General features: G+C 47.1%; 1 pseudogene; it reads right to left on the bottom strand.

Moving 5' to 3' along the window:
• Nucleotides 1–9,839: 9,839 nt before the first annotated feature.
• LOC140598754 (cilia- and flagella-associated protein 276-like) lies at nt 9,840–10,360 on the bottom strand (annotated as a pseudogene).
• Nucleotides 10,361–25,286: the final 14,926 nt, after the last annotated feature.

Below are 25,286 nucleotides of genomic sequence, written 5' to 3'. Positions count from 1 at the left end.
GGACACCGCCCCCTCCCCCCCTTCCCCCCTCCCCGCCCCGGGAAGGCACCCCCGCGCCCGACCACCGGGCCAACCTTGCGGGATCGCCTCTCTGTAGCGACACCTTGTGGCCGCATCTTGTCATGGCAGCGGAGGCGGAGCTGGGGGAGGCGGGCCCGGGGCGGCGAGGACTGCCCTCCTCCTGGGCCTTCCCCCTGCAGCCCCCGCCCCTTGCACGCGGCGCCCTCCTCCTGGGCCTTCCCCCTGCAGCCCCCGCCCCTTGCACGCGGCGCCCTCCTCCTGGGCTTTCCCCCTGCAGCCCTCCGCCCCTTGCACGCGGCGCCCTCCTCCTGGGCCTTCCCCCTGCAGCCCCCGCCCTTGCACGGGGCGCCCTCCTCCTGGGCCTTCCCCCTGCAGCCCCCCGCCCCTTGCACGCGGCGCCCTCCTCCTGGGCCTTCCCCCTGCAGCCCCCGCCCCTTGCACGCGGCGCCCTCCTCCTGGGCCTTCCCCCTGCAGCCCCCGCCCCTTGCACGCGGCGCCCTCCTCCTGGGCCTTCCCCCTGCAGCCCCCGCCCCTTGCACGCGGCGCCCTCCTCCTGGGCCTTCCCCCTGCAGCCCCCGCCCTTGCACGGGGCGCCCTCCTCCTGGGCCTTCCCCCTGCAGCCCCCCGCCCCTTGCACGCGGCGCCCTCCTCCTGGGCCTTCCCCCTGCAGCCCCCCGCCCCTTGCACGCGGCGCCCTCCTCCTGGGCCTTCCCCCTGCAGCCCTCCGCCCCTTGCACGCGGCGCCCTCCTCCTGGGCCTTCCCCCTGCAGCCCCCCGCCCCTTGCACGCGGCGCCCTCCTCCTGGGCCTTCCCCCTGCAGCCCCAGCCCTTGCACGGGGCCCGAAGGCTGCTCTTCCTAGAACGCACCCGCAGGGAGCCCGCCCAGCCTGCTGGCGCCGCGCAGACCTCCGTGCGTGGCTGAGCCCCTCTCCGTCCTGCTCCCAGGGGCCAGGCTCTTGGCATCGAGGCCTCCCGCTGGGCCACGCGCCGCGTCTCACCTCCTTGGCCCTCAGCGCCCCCCGGGAGACCGAATTCACTGAGATCAGATGTGACCCAGGGGTGTCCCCTTGGTGACCAGCCTGGCACCGGGCTAGGAAGTGTCGGGGTCCTGGGGGATCAGTTAAGATAAGGAGGCGGCCTCTCCCTGGGTTGAGGGTCGAGCGCAGCCCCTCAGTGCATCGTGGGAAGTTAGACACGCGCAGGAAGGGAACAGCTGGCCCTTACACGCCGCACCGGTGTGCCAGTTCTCTGTCCTATAAGAAGCCTAAAACACCGCAGTTTGGCTACTCGTAGTGTCTCTCTAATCAACAGTAGAGAAAAAAAAAAAGATTATTGCCAGAATTTATTATTTTGTGTGGGTATCGGCGAGAAACAGTTCCAGCTGGAAAGCTTAGGCGGCCCGAGGGGCAGGTCAGAAGTCAGAGCCCTGGGGTGGGCGGGTTGGGAGCTGCGGGGAGCACTTGCCCCCCCCCCCCCCCCCCCCCCCCGCCCCCCAGCTGAGATGCAGGAGCTTGTGGCCTAGGTCAGCCTCCTCTTTTTTTCTTTTTTCTTTTCTTTTCTTTCTTTTTTTTTTTTTTTTGCTGCTATATTGCCAGTAAAAGCACTGGGCTGGGCAGGTACCAGGCTTGCAAAAACCATGTTGCCTGCCCAACAGAGCTTGTTGTCCTTCAAGATTATAAGGAGGGTTGTTCGCACACCTTGTGGAGAGCAGCAGAAGTAACCAGGGGTTATTTCACTGGACCCAGGGAAGGCTGAGAACCTTCTGTGTTTAATAGTTCCCATCTGTGTTTTCTCCTGCCCCACTAACACCCATTCCCCCTGTAGCCCTAGCATTCTGGTTTCGTCTGGGAAATCCTAATGAGTGCAGCCCTGTGGGATTTGCTGAGTCCATTGACTACTGCCTCGGCGCGACCGTTTCTCAAGGTTCCCCAGGATCCCCAGCTACAGAGGTTTGCTCTCAAAGTGTGGTCCCCACACCAGCAACACCAGCGTTGCCTGCAAAAGCCCAGACTCCTGACTCAGAATCAGAAACTCTGGGCACGGGACCCAACAATCTGAATTTTAGGAAACGCTCCAGGTGATTCTGATGCCAAAGGTGGGTCCCAGCACCATCTGAGAGTCTGTTGATTCCCCCAAAACTTTGAAAAGAACCAGCACCTAATTGTCTGCTGGGGGCAGGGAGGTGATTAAGAAGGGTGAAGGGATGGCCCTCAAGAGACTGCCCAGTCCTGCTCCGAAGATCTCTGGAGTCTGTCCAGAGAGTCAATTTCTTGTTTCTTAGAACCAAAGGGCCCAGCTGACCCCGGATGGGAAGGATTTGGACAGATGACCTGTAAGGTCTCTTCCAGCCGGCACACTTTGAACGAGGGTCCATGCATGACTGACTGATGGGCTGACACCAGATCTCCTTGAGTTTGAGCTCTGAGAGACAGCAAAATTAGAGCTTGGGAGAAAAAGGAAGGTGAGGAATGTGACCAGATTCTGATCCCGGAATGACTTGGAGTTCTGGCCAGAGCAGGATTAGAACAAGCGCCAGGAAACGGGTCCCCAGGGAGAGCTTCTTGGTTGATTGGCTGAGTGACCTCAGGGAAGTCATGTCACCTCCCTAGACCCCATTTTTTTTTCTAATAGAAGGATTCTTTTGTGCTCTTAGCTCATCCCCCTCCCCCCCATCGTGTAGCTAAATTAAAATGCACACGTGACTAACAGCAGCCTTGGGGTGGCCGGCATGGGGTGCGGCCTGTGGGGTTGTGTGCAATTAGATGGAGAAGGGCTTAATCTTGGCTCCTGGGGCCAGATGCTTCTGCACAGACCCCGCTGACTCACCAGCAGCTCTGAGGCTTACCAGGCTTCCTGAGGGAATGCCATCTGCCTTTCCAGAAGCGCCCTGCTAGGGTGGTGCACTGGGGGTGGGCAGGGGGCAGGCTGGACAAGCATCCTGGGAGCGTCTGCAGGGGCTCTGAAGGACGGGGACTTCATCCTAGCTGGATGCACGTTGATTGGAAGTGAACCCTTTCTAAGGGGCACACGTGAGTGTCTACACGTGGAATTCCGGGGGCCGGGACACTTACATGCATTTGGGAGAGGAAATGTTCAAAAGTGCCAGTTCACGTGGTTCCCTCGGCTGTTTCGGGGCAGCCCGGGGGAGAGAACCACGCTCAGAAGCCATCAGTGCTGGGGCGCTGGCAGGCTGGCCTCGTGCCCCTGCTGCTCTTTCTGCCCCTCTCAGCGTCTCTTTGCCACTGTACGTGGGCCTGGCCCTCTCGCCTTTTGGTTTCAGCTTCTCGTTTCTGCGTGTTGCCTTCCAGACAAGAGCCCTTTTGGGTTACAAGTGACTGATACCAACTTGGCACAACTTGGGGACCCGGGGCGGGGGCACTTTCTTGGCTTGTGGAATAAAATCCTGACTTTGAACAAGCAGATCTTTGAAAGGGAAGAGTCCTGCCAGGTTGCAGAAATGACTGGAATCTGCTGTCAGAGTCACCCCTTCGCTTGTCCCTGTGTGACGGTCTCAAGGCCTCTCACCACAGATCAGCTCCCGCCACACGTGGGGAGTAGGGCCGCCGACGGCTGGGCGTATGCAGTGCACAGTTCCAGCTACTGGAGGGGAGGGGGCGGCCTTCACTTTCCGGGTTCCACGTTGAATTGAAGAGAACACTCCAGGGATTAAGAATCCCAGCTCATGACCGTGACTGTCCTGCTCTGCCAGTGACTACCTGGGTGGCCTTGCAAAAGCGACTTCACCTCTTGGGACGGCTGTCTTCTCTCGTCTGAGAATTGGGGCTGAGCCTAGCGCCCACCTTAGAGAGGCAGCTTTTGTCTAGTGGCTGGGAGGAGAGGTGGGGGGCCAGGCCGCCCTGCTACAATCTCGGTTTTGCTACTTAGAAGCAGTGTGACCTTGGGTGTCCTGCCTTCCGCATCTCTAAGATAGGAGACTAATCGCACCCTCTAGCAGGAGTGTTGCGAGCAGAAAATGAACTTGTGCACCAAAGGAGGGCAGAGCAGTGAATGCATCTCCCAAGCAGTTGGCGAGAGCATTTAATCCCTGAGATCTCCACTGCTTTTGATGTCATTTCTACAGGGTCTCTGCACGGGCTGCAGTGTAGACATAATGGAGGGGGAGCAGTGGGCCATTTGCTCCTCTGCTGGTAGCCACTCTGCTCCTTTCTCTTCTGCTTAAGAATGTAAGAACCAAGAGGGATGTTCTTGGAGGAATAAACTCGAATCTGTCTTAATTTGTGTTTTTTAAAAAGTGATCATTCTCCAGCCTTGGTTCCCTATTATTAGTGGATCGCTTTTAAGAATAGATTCTATTCTGAGCACTGCGTCGAGTGCCCCGCAACCGCATCTCCTGTAATTGTTGCAAAACACAGCAAGGCAAGTGTTTGTAGCCCTTGCCTGCAGATTCGGGAAACGTGCCTCTGAGAAGAATGGTGGTTCCCGAGGGGGGTCCCGCACCTGGCTTAGGGAGGCCCCATATTGAAGACCTGCTGGCCTACCCCGAATCCCATGTGATGCCAGTCTCCAATGCATCCTCTGCTGGAGGCCCTTAGAGGCCCTGGAGGCCCTAGAGGCCCTGGAGGCCCCTGGAGGCCCCTGGAGGCCCTGGAGGCCTTGGTGGCCTTGGCCAGCCTTCCCATCTGCTTCTCTCGTCCTCCTCCTGAGTCAGGCCACCCGACTGCCATTACGTCTCCCCTCTGCGTGCTGGTGTTTGGGCCTGTGCTGCTCTGGCCTGCCGGGGTCCCCCAGGCTGCATGATAAATAAGCTCTGTGCGGTGGCCCCTGTGCCTCAACCTCCCTCCCAGAGGACAGGTGTGCTCCCCACCCGGAGGCCCGGGGGGCTACCAGGGAGCGAAGGCAGCGGAGGCACAGGCCTCCCAGAGCCCGGCCAGCCTGGCGGGGGCGTCGGGCCAGAGCCTCCCAAGGCCTGAGTGCTGCCTTCATCCTGCAGAGGCACCAGGAGCCCAGGGCTGGGGACGCATGGGGGCGGGGTGAGCCCGGGACCCAATGCAGCATGAGGCCAGGACCACTCCGCTTGATGAATGTGAACATTCAGGGCTGCCCATCACTTGGCGGGTCCGCATTTCATCGTCTCTGTACAGGCCCGGGCCTTCAGACAATGCGAGAGGCCCCTCCATCCCCCTGTCCCCCAGCCCTAGGCCTCCAGCGGCCTTGGCCCCACTGCTTGGGGACTGCAGTTTCTCCCCTCCCCTGTAAGCTGGCAGGGATGAACCAAGTGGCTCCAAGTTCCCCTCTACCTGTAACTACTTAAAAACTCAAAATGTAGAGCCCTCCTCAGAGATGTGGGGCACCTGACAGCCTCTTGGTTTAGGCTACTGTTCATTCATTTGGGGTTGACTAGGTGCAGCCGCAGGCCAGGCCTCCCTGGCAGCCTGCCAAAGGCAGGGCCAAGGCCACCCCCCTCCCCCCTCTGCCACTCCCCACCTCCAGACAAGAGTCCCGGGCCTCAGGGGGATGCCAGGTTCAGTGCAGGGAAACAATTGAGAAGGCAGTTGCCCGCTATGAGAAGTGCCCCAATGGGGAAGTGGATGTGAAGGTCATGGAGAGCTCCCTGGAGGAAGGGACCCCTGAGCGGGAGCCTGAAGGTGAGGGGAGCTAGCTGGGCTCCAGAAGTGAGGGGTGGAATTGGACACTGGGCCTCAGAAACTCATGTCTCAGGAGTAGGGCCTGGCTCCATCCCATCCCTCCTTGGTCATTCGCACCTCAGGGACCCCTGCTGGGGGAGGCAGCAAGTCCACCTCTTATCTGTCCACGTGAACTACAGCGTCCTGCACAGAGGATTACAAATCTGTTGAGAGCTACCAGCCTTCTCCACAGGAAGAATATATGCATACCAGCGCGTCCCCTTTACGCCCACAACTGCAGGGTGTGGAGAGGAGCCCCTGGATTGGAGGCAGAGAACAAGGTCGACCTCAGGCTCATAAATCAGTGGAACCTCACCAGTCTCACTCCCAATTGCCTTGATCACTGTCCTCTGGGATCCCTGTATTCTGGAAATACCTCCTTGGTTCCTCCAGGAGTCTTTCTATTAACAAGCAGGATCCCCATCCAAATCCCTGTTGCTGGGGGCTCAGTTGTGAGGGCCATCCACTCTGAGATCCCAGGCCCAATGGGCACGGAGGAGGGTGACTTGGGGAGACCATGCCCTCTTTGATGTGAGCCCCAAAGCCTGGTTGCATCTGCGGAATGACACCGATAGTGTCCTTCAGAGTCCTCAGGATCCCTTCTGCCTGGTGGTGTGGCCCAGTGGAGAGCGCACTGAGCTTAGCGTGGGGACAGCCAGGTGTGCGTCCCATCCCTGTCTGCCATTTTTCTCCCATGTGATCCTGAGCAAGTCCTTTTGCACTGCTGGCTCTGGCTCTCTATTTCCTCATCTTCTATAGCTCTTGGCCACAGTGAGAGGATCAAATGAGATGCGAGTTCAAGCACTTTTAAACCGTATAGGGATCGTGTCTGCTGGGGTGCTTTCAGTGCACAAGTGAGAGAAAGCAAAACCCCAGAAGCTAAAGTAATAAAGGAGACGAATTGATTCCCATTACTGAGAAACCCAAAGCCTGGGCAGACACTGGCACTGGGGTTTCCTGTGCTTCTCTTAGCTCTGTACCCCTCCCGGGGCCGCTTGGTCCTGCGGCCTGGCCGAGGCGGCTGCAGGATGCACGTGGTCTCGCCCCACACACAGTAAAAGAGAGATCCTTGAGAAGGAGGGGGACGTTACTCCAAATCATCCGCCAAGCCTGCTGCTGCACCTCACAGGTCTGAAATGGGCCATATATGCTTATGGTCTCTGAGGGGCCCTCCAGTAAATGATAACTGCTTGTCTCTATCTGGGTCATAAAAAGCAAAATCTTACTTTTCGTACTGATACTGCTGGAGGCTTATTACCTAGGGGGACAGCTGGGATAGCTACTCACCCAGTTGGGGTCTCCCCCTGTGGGCAACCTGTCAGGTGAGTAAGTCTCCTGGCATGGAGAAGAGGAGGTGACCGCGTGCTCTACGTGGGCAGCTCACTTCCACAGGAAGAAGAGCTGAGCTGGGCTGAGCTTGCCCAGTTTATTCTTCCCTGGTTTTCATTTGGAGAGATTACGTTGCCTCTCCCGGGGCACAGTGGGTAAAGGGGTAGAGAGAGGTCAGAAACCACATGAATGGATTTTCTAAGGGAAGAGAATATTAGGAGAGAGAAAGATACATTTCTTCTTTCCTTCGCCCCTCAAATCTCCATTCCAGAACCATCCATGTGGCCAGGAGAGTATCATGCACAAATTAGCTTAGTCCTGATTTAACTGAACTAATCAGGATGGCAGGGGGGCGGGGTGCTGGAATCACACCAATTGGATTGGAACAACATGGGGCCAGTGTGAAGCTGTAGCCCAGGTGACGTCCCCCCACCCCTCCGTTCCAGGGGTACTAGACGATGGGAGTTTGGTACAAGAGCTATTGAGAGGATAACCTCCACTTCAGTAACATAAAATAGTAACTTAATAACTATGATTAGTTTAGTGTTTATTACAGCCAAACACAATGATAAGCTGGTTTAATCTAAAAAATCAAATAAGCTGAGATTTCCACTTCTGGCCGTGATGGAGTAATTGTATCAGGGTAACCCTACATCCATAAATGACTACAAAACTGGAAAAAAAATGAAATAAGGGTTTTCAGCCATTGGACAGTAGCCAGTGGAACCCTGCGATTGCCCTGGCTTTCTGCCTGGAGGCACTTACCAGAAGCCAGCACAGGGAGGAAGGTCCAAGAGAGCTCTGCAGTCTCACTGAGCCGGGCAAGCTAAGTCTTGAGTGCAGGGGGGCTGAGGCATCTGGAATATGTGAGGCAGAGTACATTGGCAGGGAGAGAGCTCTGCAGACCTAGGGCTCCAGAAATCTGGAAGGATCCCCGCACCATGATGAAAACATCCTGGAGTTAGACGGTGGTGATGGTTGCCCTGTCTTGTGACTATATTAGAAACCAATGTATCATACACTTTACAAGGGTGGATTTTAAGGTATGTGAATTACATCTCAGTAAAAAACAAGTGAAGAGCAAAGAGGATCCCCTTAAGTCTTTGACTGAGTACTAAGCTGGTCATGGGTAGGGTGAGACCCCAGGAGAACAAAGGGCAAATACTGGCCAATGAACCACAAGCAGGGAGCTGAATAATGACCAGAGCACACACAAGGTTGGAAGACTTTGTTTTTTTTAAGATTTTATTTATTTATTCATGAGATACACGGAGAGGGTTGGAAGACTTTTGAGTCCTGACCAACCAGAATAGAGAAAACTCCATGAACCCTGGGAGCTCTCAGTAGTGACTTCACAAAGATCTTACCTTAGACGAGGGGTTAAACTATCCCCAAAGCAAAGGCTGTCCTAGATGTACTTTGACAATGTTTTTAATTTTTTTTGACAATGTTTTTAAAACATTGTTTTGAAAGTAACAAGCAGATCCTCAAGTAACTCTCAGAACAAAATGATATTTTTAAAGACAACAAATTCCAGTACTCAAAAACATATTCATAATGTCCAGCATCTAATAAAACTTTTTTTTGATCAAAAGGAAAAAAAAATACAGTCAACAGACCTAGAAATAGCCATGATGGTAAAATTAGCAGGCACAGACTTGCCAATAGCTTTTATTTGAAGAAATAATGACCGAAAGTTTTGCAAGTCAGATGAAAAATATAAACAGATGCGAGAATTTCAACAAACGGCAAGCAGAACAAACACAGAGAAAACCATACAAGGCACTTCCGAGAATGGCTGAAAACTAACGATGAGAAAAAAAAAAATCTTTTTTTTTTTTTGAGAAAAAAGAATTTTAAAAGCAGCCAGAGGAAAAAAATGACATACAGTGGAATGAAAATCAGGATGACCATGGCAAAAAAAAAAAAAAAAAAAAGGATGACCATGGCTTCTCATCAGCAACAATGCAAGCCAGAGAAAATGGAACCATCTAAGCAAGCCTCCTGTAGACAAGGAGATTGTGGCTCCCAGAGATGAAGATACATGCCTAAGTCATTCTGTACAGTGGGGTTTAAACTCTGGTCTTTTGACTTTAAAGTCTGATTTTTTTTCTTTTTCCCAGTTTGTCCCTTCTTAACTTATGACAATATCAATAAAGCTTTTGTAAGAATTACCATGTTGACTATAAAAATTAATGTATGAATGTGCTAAGAAGTAAGTAAAAATAACCTGAAATCCCCCGCCCCCAGGGATAAATCATTCATAACTGGTAACAAGGCACAGATACACATGTGTCTGTATGCGATGTAACGGGCACGGATCATACTCCATGTGACTAAGACAGCTAATTGCCTGCCAAATATATATTCTCATCTTCTCCCCTGGTCACAGGGCTTTGGGCATTATGCCCAGTTGGAAAATTCTCTTTCCAGGTTCCCTGACTAATAGGAGCGGTCAGGTGGGGGGGCTCCTGGCAAAGCTGCAGTGGCCCCTCCCCAGGATTTCCAGGCCACAGGACTGATGGCTGAAGCTCCAGGAGTCAGACTCTGGCCTGGAAGGTAGAAGCTGCCTTCCGAGGACGGTAGAACACAAGCGCCGAAGGATCCAGAGCCTCTGATGGATTTCAAGGAACTGCCATCCCAGCCTGGATTGTCTGTCTCTAGCTTCTCTTATGTAAGAGAATAAACCATGAGTCTGTTTAAGCCATTGGCTTGAAGAGCCATGTGCCCCTGTGAAGGTATTTTTGTTTTGTTTTGTTTTTTGTTTGTTTTTTCCAGCACAAATCTATTTAATTGAGGCAGGCGGCAGCATGTTCCACTCTGATTAATTAGTCCAGGGGCCTGTCAACACAAAGTACAGAAGAAGCCACCATCATTCTTTCGGGAGTAGCCTCCATTGGTGGCTGCAGTGTGAGGGGACACTATGGATCCCTGGATGCTGTGGATAGACTCCTTCTTAGGGTTGATCCAGTGTCTGATGTTAGCTCGGGAAGTGATGGAAGGTGGCGGAGGAGGGGGTAAAAGTTCTCCAGGGAATTAGGTCTTGATGATACGGTGGATATCCTGAGTGGTCTCCTTGTGTAAAAGTATCTCACTTTTGTTCTTGAATGTCCCTGTGTGGTGGTTGTACAAGGCTGCTAAGCGGAAATCCAGGTCATCCTTTGGTATCTCAGGATCAAAAAAATAAATATCTTGCCTCATAGAGGTGATTGTGGGAGTCGAGCTGAGCTGACTCCAGGGTTCCTGTTGCTGAGCAAGGTGAGTTGAGTTCTTATATGGCAGTTTCTTGGAAGCCCGGAGTTTCCCAGGTAGGAATCATCGTTTTCCAATGTAGGGTGCTGGAAAGGGTCTCGGGTGAAAGGCATGGTAAAGTGCAGAGTGAGATGCTGGTGTGAGGGATGGGAAGCCCACCACCTTTGGAGGTTTTTAAGTTGACATCAAAATTTTTTTTGTAAGTTTAAGTAGTTGCAAAGAATGTAATTCTGACTTATGAAACCGTTAACATTCTAAAGCTGTCACATCACTTTAAAATGTATTTAAGGAAATAAACACTTCACAGTAATCTAATACCATCATTTAAAAAAATACATGAACAAATGCGGTACAGATATACAACGGAATATTACACAGCTGTAAAACAAGATGAGATTGTGCCATTTGAGACAACACGGATGGATCTAGAGGTATTATGCTAAGTGAAATAAGTCAGACTGAGAAAGAAATACCATATGATTCCATTCCTAAGTGGAATCTAAAACAAACAAATGAATAAACAAAGAGCAGAATCAGACCCATGAATACAGAGAACAAATTGATGGTTGCCAGAGGAGAGAGGGGTAAAGAGTGGAACAAAATGGGTGAAGGGGAGGGACACCCTTCCGGCTACGGAATGAATAAATCACGAGTAAAAGGCACAGCATGAGGAATACAGTCAATGACGTTATAGCAACGTAATGGGACGCATGGTAGTCACACTTATCGTGAACATAACATACGAAATTGTTAAATTCCTTTTTTTTTAAAAGATTTTATTTATTTATTCATGAGAGAGAGAGAGAGAGAGAGGCAGAGACACAGGAAGAGGGAGAAGCAGGCTCCATGCAGGGAGCCTGATGTGCTACTTGATCCCGGACCCCAGGATCACACCCTGGGCCGAAGGCAGGCCTTAAACCGCTGAGCCACCCAGGGATCCCCCAAACTTGTTAAATTCCTAATGTAATATTGGACGTCAACAATAGTCAAATAAAAAAACACATGAATAAAATCTTTAGCAGTCAAATGTTAGATAATTATTTTTCTTGAACTCTTATTTCCATTCTATTATCTTATAGAATTTCATCCTAACTTTTTTTTTGTCTTTTTTTTTTTTTTAAAGATTTTATCTATTTGTGAGAGACACAGAGAGAGGCAGAGACATAGGCAGATGGAGAAGCAGGGTCCCCGCAGGGAGCCTGATAGGGGACTTGATCCCAGGAATCCGGGATCGTGACCTGAGCCAAAGACAGATGCTCAAGCACTGCCACCCAGGAGTCCCCTAATGTGTTTTTTATGCTTAAAAGTCTTTCAGATTATTTTACCTTGTGTCTCTGCAATTAGATTATACACACACACACACACACACACACACACACACACATATACACATTTAGATCTTGTGACCACATATCTTTACAGACTGAAAATTTTGACCGGGATTGAGGTAGGTACATTGCAATCTTAATGAATATACAATTGAGCAAAACAATATAAAGTAAAAAATTTTAAATAATAAACATATAACTAAAAAATTGGAAATCCACTTCTCAATAATGTGAATTGAGCATTTAAAAAATAATTGGTTCATTTATCTATGGCTGAGTGTGATTGTTAGATTGAGACAGCGTTCAGCTAATTTCTCTTGCTGTTGATGGTTTTTGTAGAGGTAAGCACTAGGAAACCTCATTCACATAAGCAGGTAGATAGAAATGGAATACGTTGTATTATATAGCATTGTCATATAATTCTTTGAACTATTTTTGAGTTACATGCTAAAAATCACAATGATATATCATCAAAAAACATTTATAACCTTCTATCAGCTAATCCTCTGACTAAGCTAAATCCTTCTTTAGTTTTCTTGAAACCAAAGAATTAGAAACCATTGATTTGCAACTCGGTCATTAGAGTAATTCACATTCTCAGTTTCTGGGAAGTATATCACAAAGCCTATGTACCAAGACCTATCAAATGACTATTAATTACCCTCTCATTCCTTCACAGAGCGACATTTGTTTAAACTGACATTCACAAAAGGAGTTGGGAAAAATCCAAACATAAATCTCAATTTGCCCTTATCAACATAATATTTTTGATGAAATGCTTTTGTCTCAGCGCAAGCCTTAAACATTTTCACCCAAACCTTGGAAAATGTCCACCAAACATCTGAGGTGGCAAAGCTAGTTCTCGATGCCAAATCAATTAGCCCAGTCAAGTTTATTTATTTTGAAATATGACAAACATTCAGAAAAGTCTACAAAGCAAAACTTTATGGGTCAGTGAATAATAAAAAAGCAAACCCATGTAATTATCACCCTTTGCCGCGTCTCCAAAGCCTCACCTCATGCCCTTTCCCACTGACACCTCCCTCCTGTTCTCTTAGAGGGTACTGGGATCCCTGACTAGCTCAGTCAGTAGAGCATGTGACTCTTGATCTTGGGATCATGAGTTTGAGCCCCATATTAGGGCATAGAGATTACTTAAAAAAAGCAACAACCATCTATGCCTTTCTTCTAGAGGATACCACTATCTTGACTTTTATAGTAACTATGCTCTTCTTTATAATTTTGCCATATATGTACTCATTCCAAAACGATACAGTTTTGCCTAATTTTGAATTTTTATAAGTAGAATCTTACTGTGTGTGTGTTTTTTGAAATGTGTATCTTTAACATTGGGAAATTCATGCATATACTTCCATGTATGCTACAATTTCATTTTGGTATGGTTGACCATTGTATGAAATATTTGCCCATTCTGTTATTAATGGACATTTGAGTAATTTCCAGTTTGGGACTGTAAGAATCACGTTGCAATGGATATGCATTTTTTTTCCCAACAAGAGTCAAATTTCAAATTGCTGAGTTCTAGTGTATGCCTATCTTCAGTTACAGTACATAGTGCCACCCTATTTTCCAAAGTGGTCATAGCAAAATGGTGCTTTTACTCTCAATACGAGAGTTCCCATTGCTTCACCGCCTCACCCACACTTGGATCCATCAGTTCAAACAGTGCCCATTGGTACGTTTTTGTAACTCCTATACATTTGTCAGCCTTTGTACTTTTGTACTTCTTGCATTCTGGTGGGCATATAGTGATATCTCACTGTGATTTTAATTTGCATTTGACCTATAATGCATGGGGCTGAGTTCCTCCAGTGAATTGTTTGTTCAAGACTCTTGCCATTTTTCTCTTGAACTGTGTGTTTCTCGCTGTTTTGTAGGAGTTCTTTTGATATTTTGGATGTGATCCCATCATCAGTTATATGTGTTGCAAAAATCTTCTCCCACTCTGTGATTTATGGGATCTTTCAATCTTTCAATCTTTAAATGGCTGCTTTGGATGAACATGAAGTTCTTAATTTAATGGGGTCCAAATAACAATCTTTTCCTTATTAGTTAGTTTTTTTGTGTGTTTTGATTAGGAAGCTTTTTTCTACACTGTAGCCATGAAAATAGTATCCCATATTATCTTCTAGAAGCTTTATTGTTTTCTTTTACATTCAGGTTTACAAATAATGAAATTATTTTTTATGTAAAATGTGAAATAGATGTTTCATTTTTCTCTCTCCATATGGATACCCAATATCTAGTGTTATTTATTAAAATACAGTCTCTTTTTCACTCTGTTGGAGAGCCACATTTGTTAAATTGTGCGTGTGCTCATGCATTGCAAGATTTCTGGGCCTTCTGTTCTATTCTTTGAGTCTATTTGTCCAACTCTGTGTCAAAACACTGTTTTAATTACTGCGCTTTTATAACAAATCTTGATATGAAATTAAGCAAGTTCCCCCAACTTCTTGAACATCTTGGCTATTGTGTTAGCTTGGGTCCTCCAAGAGACAGACCCCAAGATGGCACGAAAAACTAATAAATAAATTTCATTAAGGGAAATGCTTATATGCAAAAAAAAATAGGGAGGGATCTTGCTAAGGCAAGGAGAGCTGTCAGACTGACCCACAAGTCTGCTTCCAAGTAAAGAGGAGAAGAGAAAATTGGGTGGAATTGTTAAAAGCAACTGTGTAGTCAAAGAAAGTTTCGACAATATTGGAAAATCCTAGAACCAAAGCTGGCCATCAGAAGGGTCCCTGTCTCCCAAGAACAGGCCTGCTGTAGTATCCCTAAATGCACAGTCGCTGAGGTCCTTGGTCGGTTATTTTCTCTACAGTTGAAGGTCCACAGGACACACATGCGGCTGCCATGGTCCACCCTTGTGGTAGGCAGATTCATTTCTCCACACAGCTTTGGAAGAGATCCTCATTAGGATGTGATCAAGATTAAATTAAATACACAGATCAGTTGGGGAAGCATTGTTACCTTTAAAATATAGGTCTCCCAATCCATGACACTGGTATACAGCTTTATTTTATAGCTTCTTTTTTTTTTTTTTAAAGATCTTATTTATTTATTTGAGATGGAGAGAGAGAGAGACAGAGATAGCAAGAAGAGAGCACAAGCAGGGAAGATAGGGAGAAGCAGACTGTTCACTGAGCAGGGAGTTTGATGCAGGCCTGGATCCCAGGACCCTGGGATCATGACCTGAGCCGAAGGCAGATGCTTAACCGACTGGGCCACCCAGGCACCCCATATTTTATGGCTTCTTTTATTGATCTTCTTACTTATTCATTGCTTTTTGCAAGGTCTTATACTTAGATTAATTTCTAAGTATCATATATATATATATTTTGCTATTTATTGCAAGTATATACAAATGCAATCAATTCTTGTCTATTGAACTTTTTTGAAAAACCTAAACTTATTATTGTTAGGTTTTTCCCAAATGAACGATGGAGAAATTTAAAAAAACAGCAGAGCCAGGCGGTAGGTTTGAGAGTGCTTTAATGGGGAGTGCTCCTGGGCAAGGTTCTGTGACTCAGAGGGGCTTGAGTCAGGGAAGCTGTCCCAGGCAAACTGCAGGGGGATCTATAAAGAGTTTTTGGTGGGAAGATGGGGGCAGGGTGGCATTCCGATTAGTGTAAGGGTTACAGGTCTTTGTAAGCTAAGTTAGGGTAGGGAGGTAAGGTGGTGTTGGTGGGAAGATGGGGGGAAGATGGCATCCAGTTAGGGCAAGAGTTACAGGTCTTTGTGTGTTAAGGTAGGGCGGCAAGGTGGTCTTGGTGGGGAGATGGGGGTAGGGCTGCATTCCAGTTAGGGCAAGGGTTATAGGTCCTTGTGTGCTAAGGTAGGGTAGGGCAGCAAGGCGGCCTTATTGGGAGGCTGTTGGCCTGGGGTCGCTGTTTTGAGGTCCCCAGTCTCACCAGCCCAACAATTATTAATTCTGACATTTTATTTACATGTTATTTTGGATGCTCTCTATACACAAATTACCTCTTCCTGATTGTTCTATTTCTTCCTTTTTCATCCTGTGTCTTTTATGTCTTCTTGTCTTATTGCACTGGCTACTTCCTCTACCATGTTGAATAGGAGGAAACATATTTGTTTTGTTTCAAATCTCAAAAAGACAAATTTTCTACATTTCATGAGTAAATTATATTATACTGAATGCTTTTTGTTTATTTCTCCAGATCCATTCTCTATACTTTTCCAGCTGTACCGTACCCCAAGAAGCAACATGTAGGCATTGAACCAATGGGCTCCACTGCCTTTTTTGGTTTAGATTAGTTGTGGCCAGTTATAGGCACTGATATGAGATAGGGTAGGGAGGAAAATTGCTTGGAGGTATTTATTCCCCAGACTACCTCACTGCCATGTCATATAGATTAGGTGTGTCCTACCAAAGACCACAGCTTATGTCATGTAGCCCCCTCCATATAGCCAACTTTCCCCATTTTATAGTAGTTCCTCGTTTCTCTTGTCCCTTCAGTTCCTCCTGTCCATTACTAGCTCTAGGATACTACATTACACCTTGTTTGTTTCTTTAAATGCTCCCCCACCTTTCTAAGCAATTATTGTATTAAACTCTTCAGGTCACCGCATCTGAGGGTGCTATCTACCTTCTGCTGAGTCTCTAGAATAATTGAAGTCTACTGTACATTTTGTCAGATGACAAAGTTTCCTTCTACTTCTATTTGTCTGAATTTTCTTAAAAAGTATGAATGAATCAATGTTGAGTTTTATCAAATGCTTTTTATGAATCTATTGAGACATGATTTTTATCCTTTATTTCGTTATTGCGCTATATGGCATAGTGTTAAGCCATCTTTGTACTTGGAATAAAACTCAGTGTGGTCATGGCATTTAGAGACCACCTCTTTAGAGACAGTTGAAATTAACTTGCTAATATTTTATTAATGAATTTTGCATTAATAAAATATAAAACTCAAGAACAAGATTTGGCTCATAGTTCTTCCACTCCGTGTTTCTGTCACTTTTGGTATCAAAATTCTGTAGGCTTCATAATATGAGTTGGACTGTGTTTCTTTTTGTAACATCTGGGAAAATTTGGCATTTTTTCTTTGTCAATGTTTAAGTTCCATGTAGAAAGCAAATGGACCAGAAAATTGAGGAAATTCAAATTTGTATGTTTAATAACTTAGTCTCAAATACCTACTAAAAACTGACAAACCCAAAGAAACAATTGACAATCATAATCAGATTTTAACATACTTTTCTCTGTAACTGATAAGGAAATTAGACAAAAGTAAAAAAGATTTAAACACAATCAGCAAACCAGAACCAATGGATATATGGAATACAGCTCCTGATGACTTTAGAACACATGTGGTTTCAAGCTAATGTAGAATATTTATTAAAAAACTTGACCATATCCTGGGCCATAAAGCAAGTACAGAAAAAAAAAGGACTAAAATAATACAGAGGGTTTTTTCCCCCCTTACAATGTCATGAAGTTAGAAATGAGCTAGAGGAGCACCTGGGTGACTCAGTGGTTGAACTCCTGTCTTTGGCTCAGGTCGTGATCCTGAGGCCCTGGGATTGAGTCCCACATCAGGCTCTCCGCAGGGACCCTGCTTTTCCCTCTGCCTGTGTCTGCCTCTCTCTGTGTGTCTCTCATGAATAAATAAATAAAATCCTTAAAAATAAATGAGCTAGAAAAAATAATTTGCCATAAATTTGGAAATTTAAACCTTGCTTTTGAATAAACATAAACCAAAGGAATAATCACAATGAAAATTGTGGATTATTTGAAACTGATTGATAATGAAAATACTATATATCAAAATATGTAGGTTACAGCTAAAGATATGCTTATGGAGAAATGTATAGCCTCAAATGCATATGTCTTAATATATTACCCATGTTAGTTATGGTGTAAATTTAAATACTAACAGTTTATATTAATAATAAATGACTAATATATTAATTATTTAATGTAGTTCCTAATATATTTAAATTTAAATTTACCATTTTACCAGGTTCTTTCTATTTTTCCTGCCTAGTCTAATTCCCCCTTTCCTCTTTTCTTGCTCTTTTGGATATATTGAGTATATTATCATTCCTTTCACACTCTCTGTTAGCTTGGAAGTTATACAAATTTAATATTTTTTTGGTGTTCACTTCAGAAATTGGAACCTTAATCTTTGACTTATCAAAAACCTAGAAGTGATTACTAGTAATGCCATCATTCTGGACAGTGGAAGACTATTAAAACATTGTGATTTCATGGACACTTTTCTTGACTTACATGTCCATTGATGACATATATTTAAATTTCTTAATATTTTAAACTCAACAATACATTATTATTACTTTTTAAAAATAGATTTATTTATTTATTTATTTATTTATTTATTTATTTATTTATTTATTTATAGGAGTTGGGGGGGGCAGACGGAGGGGGAGAGAACCTTGAGCAGATTCCTCACTGAGCACGTATCCTGGCACAGGGCTCGATTCCACGACTCTGAGATAATCTGAGCTGAAATCAAGAGCCAGACACTTGCCTGACTGAGCCACCCAGGCAGCTCTATACATTATTATTATTTACACGGTCTGTGGTCACTTATACTGACTCGTATTTTTATGATTTTGATTGCTTTTTATTCCAACCTGCATCTGCAACCTTCAGTTTGGAATAACTGCTTTTCTGTTGGAAGAACGCCCTTTAGTACTTCCTTTTGCTCACTTCTTGGTGAAACATTTCCCCAGATGGTCTGCAAGTGCTCTTATTCTATCTTCGTCTTGAAGGATAACTTTGCTGGGTATAGAAGTCTAGGTTGCAGGTCCTTTCTTTCAGTTTTTGAAAGATGTCATTTCACTGACTCCTACTTTCCCTTGTTTCTTTTGAGAAGTCAGTTGTTTGTCTAATTGCTGTTTCTTAGAAGGTAATCTGTTCATTTGCTCATTTGTTTTCACTTAACCTGCTTTTAAGATTTTTCTCTTTGTCCTTTGTTCCCTATAGTTTGACTCTGATGTGGCTGGGTGTTTTCTCCCCCTGCTCCTTAACATAGCTGGCCTGGAGGCTGTAGGGATTCTTAAATCTGTGACATGATGGCTTTCATGTATTGTGCAGTGTTCTCATTCATTATAAGTTTAAATATTTTTTTGTCCCCTTTCCTCTCTCTCCATTCTTCCTGAGACTGGTTACAAATATGTTGGACCTTCTCAGTGTTTTGTCTAAGTCTCTAACATAAAAAAAAATATTTTTCCAAAAAAAAAAATATTTTCCGTACATATTTTCCTCTCTGTGCTCCTTTCCGGAGATTCTTTTTCTTTTTTTTTTTTTTTTAAAGATTTTATTTATTTATTCATGAGAGAGAGAGAGAGAGAGAGAGAGAGAGAGAGAGAGGCAGAGACATAGGCAGAGGGAGAAGCAGGCTCCCACAAGGAGCCTGATGTTGGACTTGGTCCCAGACCCCAGGATCACACCCTGAGTCAAAGGCAGACAGACGCTGAACCACTGAGCTACCCAGGTGTCCCAATGGAGATTTTTTTTCTAACTAACTTTTTAATTCATTACTTCTCTGCTTAGGAATATCGGCCTATCCATTGAGTAATTCCTCTTAGTTGCTGTGTTTTTCAGTCCTAGGATTCCTAGATTTCTTTTTCAAGTCTGGGATGTTTTTTCCTAGTTCTTTCTTTGCTAGCATTGTTGATATTTTTTTCCTTTTATCTCTTTGAATATACTAAGCATAACTTTTTAAGAAAACTTTTTTTTATTATGGGAAATGTGTGTGTGTATGAATCTATGTATCAAAACATACATATGAATTGTAATACATATGGGTCACATACATATCAAACAAATGTAATGAATTCCTATGTGTTCATTGCTCTGCTTCACTAAATATCAATATTCTTTCATCCTTTAAAAAATATATTCTTCCCATTCTGCTGTTGCTCCTGACCTTCCCCTCCTCCTTTTCCCCTTCCTCCTTCCCCTCCTTCTTCCTCCTTCCCTTCCCCCTCCCTCATTCTCCTCTCCTTCCTCCCCCTCCTCCTCCTCCTGCTCCTCCTCCTTCTCTTTCTTCTTTACTGGAGTAATCAAAGCAAATCCAAGACATTGGTATATTTTTCTCTAACAGACACAGACTTTAAAAAAAATCATAAGCACAAAATCATCCTACCTAGCAATACTAATTCCTTTAAAAAAATTTTTTTTTAATTCCTTAATGTCATCTACTACCTGTGCAGTTTAAGCTAATTGTGGCTTTCTTTGGTTTTAGCATCATATGTCTGAATTTTTCACTGGGTTGGTCAAGAACTTAATAAAGCAAATATGAAATTTCCCTCAAATATTGCAGTGTGTTCAAGGGACCCCTGAGGCTCCACTGAGGTGCATTTTCACACACTGGGCTCAACCTCTTTTCTGCCTCTAGGCTGTTCACACAAGCACACTCTTCCATAAAGAGCAGCTGACACTGGACATAGTGATTCTCACTGGGGAATACAGACACAACAGAATGAGGGTGGAGGTGGAGAAGGATCCAGGACAAATAGTTTGAAAAAGCACTTTGTCAAATCAGCAAGCCCCTTTGCTAGAGAGGCGTAATTCCCCCAGGAGTTTCCTGCTTGACTTGGTCCCAGAGTGTGGACTGTCATAGATAATATGCAAGCTTATTGTAGATGGGACACAGGGGTGGCAATGACAATAGTGTATCACAGGATGAGACAGTGATTCTCCTCTCAGTTCTCCTCAATACTTGTGACTACATCTCATTTACGGATTATAGGTTTTCAGTACTTCTAAACTTTCTGCATCTCAATTCTAACAAAGAAAACTGGGCTTCAGGCAGGCAGTCTCTGGTTAATGTTTCATAAATTGTTTGGTTTCCTTTGTGCTTATTTTTGTAGTTATGTCCTACTTATGGCAAGGAATATGCCTTAGCAGTAGCTAGCACATATCAAGTTCAAACACTGTTTGCAGTGTTTTGAATGCTTTCTGATTAGTAGCTCTTTTTATCCTCATGGCAACCTATGAGAGGGGTTCTAGTACTCTGCTTTCCGTGTATAGAAACTGGGGTTCAGAGAATTTTAGTAAGCTACCTAGAGAGTCACAGTTTGGAAAGGGCCACGCTTGGCTCCAATCCAGAGCCCACATTCTTAGGAGCCACTCCACACTGTCTCTTTTAGGCTAGTGTTTCCTTTAAAGATTATTTAAATCAAAGTGAACTAATTTAAAGATAATTCTTATGTAAAGAACTAAAAAGTAGAGGCACTATGTGAATGGGGCAAAAATTGGGACAGGGTCCTTGGAAGATCCAAATTCGGAAAGCATCAGCTCCATGGTTCTGACCCAAGGGTAGCAAGTCTTCAGCTCTGCTCCAGGCCACAGCCAGGGTCAGTGGGGAACTGTCTGCTGGAGGAGAGAGCAGACCCCATCTTGTTCCTGTTTAGAAGCTGTTGCAGGACAGCTCATCCTGGGAACAGGCCGTCTTAGATCCTTGTATTCTTTTTATATTTCTTACCATGAAGTTGTATTACTGGTTCAAACAGTATGATGTGATCTGATGTGAAATGCTGTAACAGTACAAATCAGGGCTTTTCCCAGCAAACCTAGCATGTGATTAAGAGCTGTCGCAAGAGTGAATGTGTTAGTACATGTCAGCATTTAGAACAGGCCCTCGCATTACATCAGTGGGCTTACAGGGGCATCGGGAATGGGGATGGTTAAAGACGGATGAGACCGTGCTGAGGATTAGGGAGAGGGGGCCTCTCAAGCAGTCCTGGAAGCAGCAAACCCTTAATGAGCTCCTACCCAAGGCAGCTCAACATCGATCTGCCTGACGTTTGTGTCAGGACTTGCTTTGTTTCAGGCAGTTGCAGAGACCTGCCAGAGCCAGCTGGGGAATGCCAAATGTTCCGCCTTGATGCCCGGAGATGCAGTGTCTCATCTGAGCCCACCAGGTGTCATGAGTACGGGACTCCACCGAGACGGGGATGGGACACTAATGGGTTTCCGTGTCAACATTAGTCAAAACCCTGCCCTGTGTTGCGAGCTGCACAGAGCTGGCTGATGCATCAAGGAGTATATGTTCCAGAGACGGGCACCATCAGGCACAAGTCAGCTTTTAAGTCTGGAGGAGATGGGGTTCTTCTATAACTTCTGAATCAGTGAGCCTAAGACCAAGAGAACAGGATTAGCCAGGAAACGAGGCCACCTGGTGAGAGAAGATGCTAGGAGCTGGGCTTTACCTTCTACAGAGCTCTACAGGTTGCGGGGCACCCGCAGAGCTGCCAGGGGCTCAAGAGCAAGGCCATGTATAGAACGGACATGGGCATGCCCCTTACTCCTTGTCTAACCCTGCACAAATCATTTGTCCCTCTGAGCCTTGGCTTTCTCATCTGTAAAATGCAGGCTGTGATAGTACCTACCTTGCAGGGCTGTTGTGTGGATCAAGTTAGATAAGGTAGGCACAGTGGCTGGTGCACAGCAAGGGGCCAGTCAGCGGTAGAACCATCTGTTCTGACATCATCTCGGCTGTGCTGGGAAGGCGGGGTCCTGGAGCCTATTTGACAGGTGAAGTTTGGCTACAGGGACGTGAACGGACTACCTACCCCAGGACACATGGCTGCTAGAGTTCAGAGCCCTATTCCAAGCCCCAAGCACCTCTGCCCTAGGTGATGTGTCCCGGGCACAGCATGACACCCAGCCTAGGGGTCATCTGAATTGGCCACAAAATGGAACAATGAGGTTCAAACCCAGGTTTCAGTCTAGGAACCCTGTATGCTCAGATAGGCCAAGACTGGCTTATTTGATTTATGCCACCACTGTGGACAAAAATGCGGCCAAAGTCCTCATTTGGGGGTAGACAGAGGATTAGTAAATTGAATAAGGAGGAACTTTATTTATATCTTTGTGGCTCAAGGTGATCAGATGGGTTTTAAATGGGATATTTCACGTGGCATGTGCTGTGTGTCTTTTGTAGTGAGAGACCTACAGTCACAGTTCAGCATGAGACTCTAGAATCGCACGGCCCGGGTTCACATCCTGGCACAACCACCGAGGCGCTGGGCTGGTGGCTTTTTGGTAGGACTCAGCATCCTCATGTGTAAGGCTCTGATGATAGGGCTATTTCACAAGGTGTCTATCAATTAAGGCGAGATTTGATTGAGGTTGTGCTATTTACGGCACCTAGTGCAGGGCCTGGCGAGCCGGAGGTGCTCCGTGACGGCAGCTATTACCATAATTAAGACACAAGATGTCACTTAAACTTACAAGGCATTATCTTTGCAGCCAACTATCAACAGATTTTTCTCCCCAGTTGTGGACATGAATCATAGCTCAGCCTGGAGACCTGGTGTCTAAGCAACTGGATGCCTATTACCTTTGCAAAGCCAGCCTCTGCAACTCGTGTGTCGCCGTTACCATCACCCCACCGCCTAGCTGCCCCAGACACAGTGCTTAGCACAGAGGTGCTGCAAAACGGTCTGTGCACTGGACCCGAATATGCCACCCACCAGCCGGTGGGGGTGTGTGGGTTGTTTCTGGGGGATGGCACAATGGCAATGCCCGGGTGTGGGGCTAAGGAAAACGAAGCCACGAGAACCCGGTTGGACAGACCCCTGGCCCTGACTTCAGCAGTGCTCGTTCTGATTATAGGTGGTGCCCTCGGGGAACTTTCCAGAAATGTAATCATTGATGGGATGCTGGTAACACTCCGCAAGAGTTAACACAGCTGATCCTGGGCAGGTCCTTTAGCCCCTCAGTGACTCAGTTTTCATCTTGAAACTACGAATAAAAAACACCTGCCCGTCTAGGTTTTCATAACTACCAAGTTAGCTCTCGAGTGTGATGCTCTGCAAATGGAAAAACTCTCACACAAATGTGCACACACACACAGTTGACTAGTGGGGGCTCTGCCCGTCCTTCCCCACCCCTGGGTGGGCTGGTGGTACAATGGGAGGGTCCCTCTCTTCCTATATGAATTTGATCCTGTAAACCTCCCCTCTTGACCACGGCCTCCGGGGAGAAGGGCCAGGAGCTGCTGGCTGGGCAGCAGGAGACGGACCCTTAGCTCTGGCGGTGATGCTCCTGGGGACTCATCTGGACCTGGGGAGTCAGCTCCAGAGGACACACTTCCAAGTGGGAGATTCAGGAGCCAAAGGTAATCTCCCTCTAAGGGCAGCCACTTCAGAGTCGAGTGCAGCTCCGGGGTTGGCTCTGGGAGGGGAGAGGGTGCCGTAGCTCCAGCCCCGCCTGTGGTGGCCAGGCAGCTTGGCACTGATGCTGATGCACCCCCTGGCCCCCCTCCAGCTCTGGCCCGCTCTCTGACAATGACCGCCCGGGAAGAGCAGCAGCAGCCGTATGATCATACTAATGAGGAGGGCTTTGTGTGAGTGGATCGTTTCATTTAATTCCCATGACAGCTCAGCGAGGCCTGTGCTATTATTATTCCCATTTTACAAGTTGGGAAACTGAGGCACAGAGAGGCTAAGATGGGCCATGTGACAGATGCCTGGGTCCGGCATATCCAAATTCCAACCCCGGCAGTCTGACTCAGAGTCTAGACCTCTTGCCTCTCCCCCGTGTTTGCGGACCACCACTGGGACCGAAGGGAAGGAAGGAAGGAAGGAGAGCGTGCGTGGAAGCGTGTTGTAAAGTGTGCAGTGTCGGCACGGGCTGGGGTTTGTCCCCGTTGGCCCAGAGGCGGCCCCCGGAGCTTGTGCTCTCAGGGCTGGGGCTGCAGTTCCCCGGGGGGCGTCTGGCTGAGATCTGGGGCTTGCCCCTCCACCCTCAGGGCTCCCCTGCCCCCGACCCTGGGGCTGCCCCCTTCCTCTGGGCGCCAGGGGAGCCAGTGCACACCTCCGAATCCAAATCCGGAGACTTGGCTCTCCCTGCCCCTGGCCGGCTGGTGGCCGTGTGCCGCCCTGGGTGAGTCCCCCTCTGTCTCTGCGGAGAAGCAGGCCCTGGCCTGGCCTCCGCGGGCCTGGGGGGCTGGGGCGCCTGCGTGCCTGGTTTCAAGGCCACACAGCCCAGTGATTGCAGTACTGCATGAACCAGGCACAGAGCATTTCCATCACCGCAGAAATGTTCCATTAGCGCTGCTCGTGAGCTTGGTATTTGTTCACGGGTTTTCTCTTCTGAAGTAGAAAGAATCCTATCACCCCAGAAATTTCCTGCACGTCCACCTCAGTCAGTGTCTGACCCCGGCCCCCGAGGTAACCGCTCTTGTGGTTATTTTTCCTTTTTAATAATATAAATGTTTATTTTTTAAAAATTTTATTTACTTATGAGACAGAGAGAGACAGAGGCAGAGCCACAGGCAGAGGGAGAAGCAGGCTCCATGCAGGGAGCCCGATGTGGGACTCGATCCCGGGCTCCAGGATCACACCCCAGGCTGAAGGCAGGTGCTTAACCGCTGAGCCACCCAGGGATCCCCGTGGTTATTTTTTCAAACCGTGAATTCGTCTTGCCCGTCTATGAAATACCTTGTTTGGCAGGGCAAGGCGCCCGAATGCTTGCACCATTTTGCAACATCCTCCTCTCAGGAGAACAGGAGCGTCCTGAGACCGACGGTCCCCACCGTCTCTCCTCCTTGCTCTGCCTTCTACATTCAACAAGCAACACGGAACAGAGCTGGTCTTTGGGAACTTGAGGATGGTCTGCCTTCAGCTCCGGGGAACCTACACCTTTCCACTTGCCTTGGTCTGCGTTTGGCCTGTGGAGCCTGGGCTG

The sequence above is a fragment of the Vulpes vulpes genome, chromosome 4 (assembly GCF_048418805.1).
Source record: "Vulpes vulpes isolate BD-2025 chromosome 4, VulVul3, whole genome shotgun sequence".
In the NCBI taxonomy this organism is placed as follows: Eukaryota; Metazoa; Chordata; class Mammalia; order Carnivora; family Canidae; genus Vulpes; species Vulpes vulpes.
Note: the sequence above shows the minus strand (reverse complement) of the source record. Positions and strands in the feature narration are given on the sequence as shown.